Here is a 12,985-nt window from a genome sequence, read left to right on the forward strand (position 1 = left end):
GAAGTTAAAAGACAAGTATTTGGGGTGTGTTAGTGATTGAATTCAGGCCTTTGCAAGAAACTACATTCCCAGTCCGTCCTATGTTTTTAGAAGGTTCTTGCTATCTGCTTAATTGCCCAGTCTGGGCTCAAACTTCGGATCCTCCTGCCTGAGTCTCCTGGAATATCTGTGTATCCTTAGCATTGATATTAGATACAGGGTCCTACCCTCATGATGCAATGGCCTTAAAATGGCCCAAAAATGTGACTCTGCTGTTAATGAGCGGTGGCTCTTTTTGTTTTCCATAACTTCTCTGTGTTTGGTTTGTGCACCTGGAAAAGGAGACCTATTTCACCCTTCCTGGGATTTTTTGTAAAGTTAAATAAAATCACAGTTCCACCACGCTGGTATGTATAATTAACTACCTAAACAAATGGTTACTGGCATTGTGCGTATATATCCCTGGCATTTTAATTAAATTGATGCCCACAACATCTCTTCTATCTTCCAAATTACAGGTTCTCCAGGCCCTTCAGGGCTTTCAAAATTTTGCAATAAAAATTTTCATCATCTCTTTCCAGGAAAGTGTAGGATAGCCTGTTGGAACTTGGCAGTCTCATTCATTATTAACATCATTAGTAAACACGGTTATAGGTATGTATATTTTTAAAATTTGTTGTCTTTGGTTTTAACTAAAGAGTTTTTACTGTCTCCATCAAATCTAGATTTTGTGGAGAAATAAAATTTTATGCCACATAAAATACTCCTTGGGTTGCACTTATTTCCTAGCCTACCTGGTTTTTCAATGGCTCCTTTGAAATACATTAAACACCTGGAAAGTCCCACTGACTTGTCCCTCGGTTATCACATTCATTGTGAAGTGTGTGCAGAAGGTACCATTTCATACTGCTGTAAGTTCTGGAAGAATTATTCCACTCTCTTAAGAACAATGCGTTTTATTGAACTGTTATCTTAAAAGTGGCTTCCATTGGATATTTAGTCGTTTTTAAAATCCTGACTGTTTCTTTGTTCTCCAGCTCATTTCTTAATGTGTCTCTAGAATTGACAGTTGCCATGGTTCTTTGACAGTATTGAGCTTCTGGAGGCTGTGTGGCCCGAACTCTGTGACTGCCACACGGTGATAGGGTTCCTTGGCCAGGGAAGAAGGACAGATACTGTGTGGCTGCAGCAGGTGGTGGGGTCCTAGCCCTTGAGTTCATCATAATGGTTTGTTTGGTTACTGTCATATGCCACTGTGCTTCCTTTCTACATGTGTCTCCCTCTGAAACTCTGAAACGCAAACCCAAAGGAAAATAAAATAGATTCTAAGGTCCAAAGAGGCAGATCCATGGGCATCAGCTCTCCCTGTGCCTTTCTGACCTCCCCACTTCTGAAAGGGCCCCAGAACACCCTTTTCAGAACAAGATGGGTTCCCGTGTCAGAGAAGCTTCTCACCCCAAATGCAGGGTATCCCAGCAAGGAGAGAATTGTCCTGAATTCTGCTTTGTAATTTGTTAACCAGGTGAACTTGTTTAAGTTAGTTAACTCTGCTATAGACACTGTCCTACCAAAATTCATATGAAAGCTCAAGCCTTGCACCACAGGGCATCGTGGTGTACCCCTGTAATCCCACCACTCAGGAGGCTGAGGCGGGAGGATTAACTCCAGTTCAAGCCCAGTCTGGGCTACAAAGTGAGTTCAAGGCCAGCCTGACCTGCATAGTAAGACCCTGTCTCAAAAGGAAAGCACAATAAAATAAAACAACAACAAAAGTTCAAAACCCTAAGCTTCAATATGATGAATTGTGGAAGAAAACTTTGTGGGGAGATTGGGTCATGAAGGGTTGCCCTCCTGAGGGGATTAGTGCTTTTTATAAAAGAAGCCCCAGAGAGCTGTCGCGTCGCTTTTACCATGGAAGGACACAGTGAAAGGACAGCTGTCTAGAAACCAAGAAGCAAGTCCTCTCCCGACACCACCTCCGCTGTTCCTTGAGCTTGGCCACCAGAACTGCAAGACGTAACTGTGGACGGCTTAAGCCACTCAGTCTGTTGTGTTTATCACAGCAGCATGAACAGAAGATGCCTTGTGTACCTCCGTTTCCTTTACCTGTAAAATAAGAACGATGGTACCTTTCAATGGTGTATTTGAATGAGTTGCAGTATCATACATAAAGTGTCTGCCCAGAGTAACTATAACTCTGAACCCTCAGTACTTCATGAGCGGAGCCCCATCCTCTGTCTCAGGGCTGCTTCAATTCTTGCGCTGAGCTTTATAACTGACCCTTGGGGTCAGGCTAACCAGATCCTGCTGAGCCTTAAAACTTCTTAGGGGCTGCAGAAATTAGTTCCATCTGCAACCTTCTTCTCTCATCTGTAAAACGTTTAGGAAAATCCCTGGTCATTTATCAAAGCATGTGCAAAACTGAGAACATAAAAGTTTATACCAGTTATACCATAAAAGCTGTATACCAGTCCTGCCCACTTACGAATCCCATCATCTTGTCTGCTGTCTTGACGCCAGCTCTTCATTTCCACAGCAGTCAGCTTACAGCTCAGTTGCTAACACTGCTGGGCTTTTCTGTTTTGTTTTTTGTTTTTCTTCAAGTACCAGGAATCAAACTCATGACCTTGTGCTTGCCAGGCAGACGCTTTGCCACTGAGCTAAATCCCCAGCCCCTAACACTGCCATTTTTTAGCATGTAATTTTAATTTCAATTTTTTTATTTTAAAGAGAGTAAGAAACAAAAAAAGACAGAATTGTTTGTGTTTTGATTTTTGTTTCTTATAAATCATTGCTCTGAGAAGCAAAGCATCACACTCTTTTGGAGAGCAGAAATTGTTTTCTTTAAACAAAGGCTCAGCCAGGCATGATGTCACTCTCCTCTAATCCCCAGACCTCTAGGAGACTGAAGCAGGAAGGTAGCAAGTTCCAGCCCAGCCTGGAATACTTACACATTTAGTAAAACCCTATCTCAACATAAGAAATGTAAGAAGGGTTAGAGCTGTACCTCTAATCGTTCAGTGCAAAGACTCTGGGTTCAATCCCCAGTATTGAAAAAAAAAAAAATGCTTATGACAGTCATTACTAATTCTGTTCTTACTGCTTTCTATAGAAAGCCAAAATTTCATTTCAGAACCCTAACTACATTTAAAGGTAGAAAAGTAAAATTCTGCTAAGTAAATATTCATAACATACAGTTCACTAAATGAATATCTGTGCTAAGTGAATATGCACAAAAGAAAACTTCATTGGACAGGTATAGAATTTAACCAAGTTATAAAATCCATTATCCAGGGAACACACTCATCCATTACCAAATTAATCATCTTTCTCTACTCAGAAAATGAATTCATGACTAAATGGCTTATTAGACTAATCTTCTATCACTGAAGACTATTAGTGTAGGGACACGGACTGCAGAGGGGAAGGTGACAGCTATTATTTATTATTTTTCTTTTTAACTGCCCTGATGATATGATAGATTTTCAGTGAAGATCCTTATAAATTACACAGTAGGGGAAGAACTTAACTGTTTTGTTTTTGTTTGTGTTGCTGTCTTTGTTGTGTCTTAAATACTTAGTAATGTCAATGAGGATGTTTAATTTTCTTAGGAATCTTAGCAAAGGTTGCCATTATGAACTCATTTTACAGATATGGGTCCCAGGACGTAGTAGTAGCGTTCACGGGCTTGAGCAATGTGCTTGGCTGAGCTTAGCTGACCTCAGAGCAGGATACGATCCAAGGACCTGCTCATTGAGAAGTCTGTTTTCTCCGCCTACACCCTGACAAACAGCAGTGTTCACCTGGGTGGGTGCCATAACCGATGGATGCTAGCCACATTCTGAAAACAAACTCCTCCCCAGATGTTTGCTAGTTCGCACACTGGCTGCTCAGACCTGCCACCTGTGGTAGCAGCAATCTGACTGTCCTCGCCTCACCAGGAGAAAGAACAGTGTAGAGAGCCTGGAGCAAAACTCTCACTGGAACATGGCTTCATCGTGCTGGAATCTTGCCAAGTTAAAGTTAAGAGAAACCCAGAGACCGTTTTCTTTAGTACTCAAGTTCAGTTTCTCAACAAGAAAGCTGCGCACAGTAAATGGAAGCAAAAGCAATGTGGGTCGTAGGAACTCAGAGCTGGGTGTTTCAGATAGTCGTTCTTCTCATTTTCCCACAGGGAAATTTTCTCTTTGGGGATTTTTATTGATCACTTTGAATATCTTGAGGAAAACAATGTATTTAATGGTGAAATAATTTTTATGAGTTGAATTGTGTCCTCCTACAATTAATAATGTCTTAAAGCCTTAACTTTCAATTCCTGTAAATGTGACCATAATAAGAGAGAGGGTCCTAATGGACACATCAAGTTAAAGTGAGGTTATTGTTAAGGTGGCCCATGACCCAACAGGGTTAGTGACCTTATCAAAAGGGGACAATTGGACAGAGACGCATGTAAAGGGAAGACAGTGTGCAAAGTCACAGGGAAGAGGCCCCTTCGAGCTAGCTGTGGGGAGAAATCTGAAGCCAAGCCTTCTCTTGTACCGCTCAGAAAGAGTCAAACTCAACCCCAGATCTAGGGCCCCCACCTGTGGAACTGAGAGGCAACATGTTTCTGTTGCTTAATTCACCCACTTGGTTGGGCTTTGTTACTGCAACCTTAGAAACCAACAAAGTAAGGCTCAAGGTCTTGCCCCGATCTGCCCTTACCTGTCATAATCCTGTTTCCTTCTCTTCTGCTCCCAAAGCACCTGCCTTTTCCCACTGTCAGCATTGTCTTCTCCCTCCATGTGTGAGCCTCTCCCAGCACTGCCCTGGAGCAGGCTCTTTAGAAACATAGGGCAGAACACATTTCACTTTCAAAAAACAAGACATTTCGAGAGACTCGCTGAAAGATCTACTGAGCTTGCCTAGGTCACACTTCAAATGATGCATTGGCTAAATAAGAGCATAAAGCATTGCCAAGAAATGACTCTGGGAAAACTCATTAACAAGGTCTTTCCTGTATTATGTTCACTTACGGTTGGTTCCTGATGTTTCATGAAATAGGATCAGTGTGTAAAAGAGGAGCTCAGGTATATGCCTTGATTCATGGTTTGAGGGAGGACTCAACCAGATACCTTTTCTAGTACCTCAGAGGCATTAGACAGGGACATTCTTGGGGGCATTTTTTAAATCAGTGTGACTTGTGTTCTCTTATTCTGTTCTCCAAACAGCTATGCCTAATTAATAGTGTAGGAGAGAACAAAGCAAGGTCATTCAGACAATTCACAGCACCTTGGGTCTCAGGAAGTTATATTTTCTAAAGTGTCTAGATTTTTGAGGATTAGTGAAACTTGGCTCATTAAAGCCTTTACATTCTGAATTATAAATTTACTTGCTGGAATTTTATTCATAGCAGTAAATCATATTTCATAGCAGTGTTTTAAGACAGATCGCTTGGAAAATTATTTTAATTTTCACCATATCTTGATGAGTCACCATGTAAACCATTCGATTGTATTAAAATGCAGTGGTACCTGATAGACAATTTTACCTTTCATTAAGATTTTACTTTTCATGGACTACCATTCTTTTGAAATTCCAGTTTCTTTTTGGTGCCAACTGAGAGACCTTATGTGTTCTAATGCACATTTGTAAATTAGTAGAGTGTTATTATATCCCATAAGCACAGTATATGGCACATGTTACTTTATCTTTTCTGAAGTCTCTTCCATCCCTGATTGGAAAATACACTGCCAACCAGATCAGAACTGTGAATGAAATAAAACACAATGGGTACTTTCTGATGGCCTGACGATTCCTTTGAGAAAGTACATCAGCTTTAATTTCTGATATCTCTTAGTAAATTAAAGGAGTGTAGTGTGTATGTCTGCACATAGGTGTGTACTTGTGTTTTGGTGTTTTTCTTGATTCTCAGTCAGGCTGTCATGTGGGGTGAAGGCTTTGCTTCAAGGCAATCTTGGCATCAAATCCTGTCTTGTTAGTCTACTTAGGCTGTTGTAACAAAGTACCACAAGCTAGGTGGCTTAAGTAATAGAAATGCATTGTCTAACAGTTCTGGAGACCAGAAGTCCAACATCAGACTGCCAACAGGTTTGATTCCTTAGGAGAGCTATGAGAGAAAATTTATTTCCTGCCTTATTTCAAACTTCCTGTGGTCCACTGGCCATTCTTGGTTGCCTTGACTAGTAGAACTATCACTCCAAACTCTGCCTTCACCTTTTTATCTGTCTCCAGACTTCCTCTCATGATAAGGACACCGTATTCATCATATCAAAGTCTACCTTAGGAGCTGCATTTGAAGAATTCCAAACACAATCACATTCTGAGGTACTCAGGGTTACTATTTTTTATTAGCTATTTTCTTGTCATTAGGACAAAATACCTGAGAGCTGCAGCTTGAGAGACGAGAGGTTTATTTTGACTCATGGTTTCAGTCTGATTGCCTGGCTCTGAGGCAGAGGCTGTGTTGCAGAACAGAATGGCACAAATGAGGAAAACTGACCTGTGGCATCCAGGAAGAAGAGAGGAGTGGGGAAAAGCATATCCCCTGCCGGATCAGCACTCAGTGACTACCTCTGACCAGGCCTGACCTCCTAACAGCAAGTCAGCTACAGAGCCCTGTGATCCAATCACCTTACAGGTGAGACCTTATGGGGTGGCACATTTTCAACCTAAGCAATAGCAGACTTGGAAATATAGTTCAACCTGAAACACTTGGCAGGACAAGGGACAGTCATTGGAAAGGTCACCTGACCTTCCTTCAGTATGGGTCACGTCATCTATGAGAAGAGGCAAATACTCCATATTTCTAAAGACTGCTCTGAGAATTCTTGAAAAAGGGCATTAAGACCATCCAGGTGCCATTTATCTTTATTAGGTCAGCAAACTGCCACTATGACAGTGAATATGCCTGGAAGAGCATACGACAATTCTGTGGTCATCTCAGTCCTAATTCGTAATGAGGTACAAGAACAATTTTCAATGAGTATCTGCTGCGAACCAACACGGCTCTTGATGTTCTTGGGGAAAAATGATGAGAAGATGAAGAAATAAAGATAAGAGATGAAAGCTGAGGTCAGGAGGAGCCCTCTCTCTCCTGATGGGAGGAAGGGAACTGCCCAAGAAATGCAGAGTATATATATGTATACACTCAGGAGGTTGATGTCAGTTTCATCCTCTCTGCCTACCAACCTGTTTGCAAGCTGGAACGGCTTGTTTATATGACTCGAGGAGCTCTTGGGTCCTTGGGGTTGGCTTTGTCTTAGCCCTGCACATGTGATTGATTTCCAGCTTCAGCCATGCACTATAGTACCTACTAAGTGCCAGCATGACTGCAATTAAACCTGTGCAAATTGAGGTTTGCTTGGCTCTGCCTACCTCATTGTTCTACAAACATACATTTGCTCATGCTGGGCACATTTGTTTGTCTTGACCAATGTATTACAAGATGAGTGAAGGTGGTAGCACAGACTGTGGGGTGAACCCTCGTGATTGAGAATATCTGAAGCAAAGGTTTAAATGGCTCCTAACGGGCTACACTAACCACTTACAGGCCCTGGGCACTGGGCAGATTGAGGTGCCCAGGAAGGTGTCTGCCTAGCAGGAAAACGTTCACCTGGAAGGAAGAAACTGGTGCCATGGAGCACACACCGGCAGGCACAGGCAAGGGCAGCTTTGATGCAGTATTCCGTAGCCCATTGTGAATGTCTGAAAGCCAATAAAATAAATACATATAAATAATGCTGTGATGGCAGGTGCATGTTGAAGGAGGCTGAGGTCATATGATTATAATGGAATTTAGGTCAACGGTAACTTACAGGATTCCAACTATGTCCTCAGAGTGAGCAGATGGAGAATATCTAGGTTGCATATTTGTCATTTATTTCAATCTTACACAAATATGTGAGGAAGCTATTATCTCCTGTTGGAAAGATGAGGAAACTGAAAGCCTTCAGTTAAAGCAGTTTGCCTGCCTGTGTTTCTCAAGTCACCTGCCTGGGTGAGCCACACGCACCCACCACTGTTCTCTTGTGCTCACTCTTTGCTTTAAATTGGCTTGAAGCAGTTTACATGAAATCAAGGGATTTACATATGTATATTTCAATTACACATCAAAATAAATATGTAATTATTACAAGTTTAAAAATCACATAGTAATTTTACTCTCAGATATATCTCCAAAGAAATGATAGCATAAATCTGTACTGGAAATGGTACATGAATATTCAGAGAACAGTACTGATAGTTATTAAAATGGAACTCACTCTAATAGCCATCATCAGATAAATGGATAAAGAAAATGTGGTATATCTAGTAAATGGAATATCATTAAACCCTAAAAAGTAATAAAGCGCTGAAAAAATTTAGATAGACCTCAAAACATTATGCTGGATAAAAAGCCATGCACAGTTAATTCAATGTTATATATGTTACATGAATCACCCTGACTATGCAAATTTATGGAACCAGAAAAGAAATTAGATAGGGGAAGTTGGGGAAAAAGGAAGTGAAGAATGATTATTTGGGGTACCAGGTACTTTCATGGGCTGATGAAAAATTTGAAACTGAAGAACTCGGTCAGTATTCAATAATAGGGACATACTATGTTCTACCATATTATTCACTTTAATAGAGTTATCATCTGTGTATCCCATGAAGCTATGAGTATTAACAAAGGCAATAACCATATATTTGAAGGAAATCAGGCCTCAGGTCTCCAGCCCACACAGTAGGATGACCAAATTTCAAACCCCTTATTATGGCTCTAAAATTCTGCCCTGCTTGTCTCACACTACGACAAGGCTTATGGTAGAAATCTCCACTTTTAAATTCAGCAACTTTCCCCGTCATTGGATTCTGCAGTTATACAAAAAGAGGGTGACATGTCCAATAGAAGAAAAGAGAAGGCTCAGCTAAAAATGGGGATCCTAACCTCAAACAGAGCCACACACACACACGTGGCATCAGCACATGGGGCTCCTGCAATGCTTGCAGTCTTTCTGACTACCCATCTCAGCTTTTGCCAGTAAGTGTCAAGCTGATCAGAGTTGGGAAGGAAAGTCTAAGACCAATGCATCTGAGTTTCATACCTGGAAGCCAGGAAGTCTGGATGGTAGAATCACACCTGACACATGTTAGCAATCCCTTTAATCCCGGAGGATGCTAGTTGTCGGCATGAGGCACATGGTCCTGATCAGAGGGGAGATGCTACATGATCAACCCCTGCCTTTCCAGCTTGAGGGGATCAGGACTCCTCCCCAGGGACCTGCTTATACCAGCCATCACTGACCTGTCTCATTCTTTTCTTTAACATTCACATAGACTCTTTTCTCTCATTTTAACAAAAATCAGATCCTAAAATCTCATGTCTCACCTGTTACATTTCTCTGCCTCAACTCTCTGCCTCTATTTCTTCATGTCTTGCTTTCTCCCCAGGCCTGGATGATCTAGATTTTACTGTCAGCCTCCTGAATGATTCTTGTGCTGCAACAGTCCATTTACACTTCTTTGACTGTAAGTCAAGTCTTCGACTTGCTCACTATGCTCTCATGTTTGGAATGTTTCTTTTCCTTAGCAACCTTGATTCCCTCAATCTAAGCTTTGCTCCTCCTCTGTCCTCTCACTGGACTTCAAACAGAGCAAAAGAGGAAGGACATTTGCTTTATTTGATGCCACAGCCCCAGGACTCTATGGTGCCTGAATCCAAAGGGATTCAAAGGAATTGGTGATTCTTTGGATACTTAGAGAACTTAGAGATTCCATTCTCTCACATGCTCCAGACTTTTCAACAGAGGTAGTGGACTGCACAGCACTATAAACCCCTAAGGATAACATCCACTTGTGCAAATGTTGGTTGAAAGTTTTCAATTGCTTTGTGAAAATGTGGTCCTGTCTGTGAATTTCCTGAGTAGGAGGGAAGTACATTTTTTCTTTCTCAAAACACCGTGGCTAATAGCCACATTTGGGAATCAGATTGACCTGGGTTTTAATTTCAGTTCTACCACTTGTAGATGGTGACCTTAATCAACCTGAGCCTCTGTTCTTTCCACTGCAAACTGGAAAAATAACACCTACATAGTAAATGCTGGCATAATACCCTCCTGTCCTAATTAAGCTACATTAAATGAAATTACATGCAATCAATTTTGCTATAATGTAATATATGAGTTTCTAAAAGATCATTGTATTGTGTAGAATCATGCAGTAGAAACAGCAGGGCTTATGTTTTAAAAAAAGATTTAGAGACACAACAGAAATTTCATCGCTGACATTTTTAACAAAATGGTAGGAAGTTAAGAAAAATTATGACCCTGTCTCATCCATATTAAAGCAGAGAATATTATGAGAAATGTGGCCCTTGACCCTGACATGACCTGAAATCTGCAGCTTGTGAGATGACAGAAGGAAGGTTTTAAGAAATTAGATGGAATAGCGCAGATAGTGCAAGTGGGTGTGACCCATCACCCGTGCTGTGGGCTGGAGGTACGGGGGGTTGAGTCTGACATGCTGCTTGCATGCAGTGTGTGTGTGCTCCTACCACATTGCTTCTTGTAGTGCATTCTTGTTTATCAGTGTTTCTGGTGGACAAAATCCTGCTACACAATTAAATTTGCATTATTCCCAAATTGTTCCCTGATAGATCAGTCTTCTTGGAACACATTTGTGTTATAAAAGCAGGCATTGTGTGGGAATTGGCTATAAGAGCTAGCAGAGTCCCTGGCCACCAGTATACACTCAGTTATGGTTGCTTTTATTTTTCTTATTTCCATCTCCCGAATGGCCATCTTTGTGAGGGCACGTGCTGCTTTTTGTCCAGTACTGGCAACATTACTTAAGCCCATAAGTCAGTGTCATTTGGATGGTAGGTAGGGCTATAATCTTGGGACACAGCTGCTGAGACAGGCACTTAAACACAAGGCATGGTCCTGCCACCTGAAGGCCTACAGGTTAGAATAGACCTCAAATTCAACTGACGTAATGTTGGGCCCTGGAGTACTGGCCTAGCCTGGACCTGGCCCATGGCAAGGTGAAAATTGCTTCTCACTCTGGGCAGTAAAAGGCTTGAAAGGCAAAACTTGGCTATGCTGCAGCTGACCCAGGGCAAAAGAGAAGCCGCCAAGAGGTGATAATGTCCCAAACCTGACAAGGAGACGAGTCAAGATTTGATCTCCTGCTTCTAGAAGTGGCTCCCAGCCCAGGTCTTTGCCATTACCTCCAGATATTATTTGCCAATGTCTGTGACAACATCAGTCAAATCTGTCATCATAACATCATTACAGAGCAAGTGTTGTACCTGACATTTTATCAGCCATACTGTGTATTCCTCAAAACCATCATGGCAGAGAAGATCACTACTGTTAGTTAACAAATGAGGACAGTGGCCTCAGAGCAGATGAGTGACTTGCTGAAAGACACAGGCAAAGACATGGCACAGCTGGGAGAGACTGACTCACAATCATTATCTTCCTCCTCAATCAGGAAGGAGAAGGGTAGCGCTGGTTGCCTGCTGTGCATGGGGTAAGGGAAGATAGATGAGGAGTGAATAATAAACATCGATGCTGTCTGCTCTTGATGAAGGGCACTAACTCTATCAGTGCAGAACATCATTCTGCTTTTTCCTTAATAGAAACATAAATATGGCTGTTCTCTGCAATAAGCAATTTCTTTGGCTCTGGTGACACAGTGGGAAATATCCTCCATGGGAAAATTAAATATGGATGTCACAGGACTAGTAGAGGAATAAATGGCATTCCACATCCCTCTTCTTCCTCCCCCTGCTGCATTGCCATCTTTTTTTCAGTCTGGCACAAAGCCCCATGTAGAGGCCAGCATCCCATCTGAGAGTAGAGACACACGAAGCACTTGTGATATGGTGTTAGAATGTTGGTCATTCACTGACATGATTTCCTTTTATTTAGAATAACATGATTTTTACCAAGAGTCTGTGCTTCAAATTTGTGACCTCCTATCTGGGTTTTCTTCTCTGAGTAGTGTTAAACTAAGCAGGTTACTTCATCTCTCTGAGTTCCAGGATTCTCTATATCTCCATCTATAAAATGGAGACTTCATTATCATTTTAATGGTATGAGTCATTTTCCTGTCTCTGGGGAAAAAAATCCAATGCTTCCAAGTTAAAGAAAGAAAGGTTTATTTTGGCTTATGGTTTTGGAGGATTCAGTCCATGGCTTACTGCTCCAAGGCAGAAACAGCATGGTAGAATGCTGTAACAGAGGAAAGTTGCTCAACCCATGGCAGCCAGGAAGTACAAAGAGAGGTAGAAGCCAAGTACAAGGATATCCCTTTCTAGGTCATGCCTCTAGTGCCCCACCTCCTTCAACCAGATCCCATCTCTTAACAGTACATTCAGCTAGGAAATAATCAGTGGATTAATCTACTGGTGAGTGTAATCCAGTGATCTTCCTTGTGATACAGTCATCTTACCAAAGCCCTACATCTGGACACATGAGACTTTTAGGGAACATTTTAATTCTAAAACATATCTACAAGCATCATCATGAAACCCCTTCCTCCTTTGGTTTATGTCATATGTTAGACTCCCATGTCTAGGAAATACATGGAGTAGGAACGTTCTTTACCCAGAAGACAGGTTCTCTTCTCTTTGTGATTATTGCCTAAGGCTTGTGCTTAACCATTTGGAGGTCACAGATGGCAGCAGACTTAGCCCAGTCCTTATGTAGTTCACAGTCCAGCAAGCATGGGAGTATCAGTTGCCTGCTTCCCTGGCCCAGATCTCAGAAAATGTCCACCTTATAGAGTCTAAAGAGCCCTTTCTAGGGGATTTAGCTCAGCGGCACAGCACCTGCCTGGCAAGTGCAAAGTCATGAGTTCGATTCCCGGTACTGGGAAAAAAAAAAAAAAGAGCCCTTTCTAAGCTCTAACAATTTTGCAACCAACGCAGAAAAATGCTTATGAATGCAGTGCCTAAGTATGAAGAAAAGCACATGACAAGATTGTTGTCAAGTAATAAAAATTTACAGTGCCTTTA

Source organism: Chinchilla lanigera, unplaced genomic scaffold (genome assembly GCF_000276665.1).
Source record: "Chinchilla lanigera isolate Chin_1 unplaced genomic scaffold, ChiLan1.0 scaffold00148, whole genome shotgun sequence".
Classification (NCBI taxonomy): domain Eukaryota; kingdom Metazoa; phylum Chordata; class Mammalia; order Rodentia; family Chinchillidae; genus Chinchilla; species Chinchilla lanigera.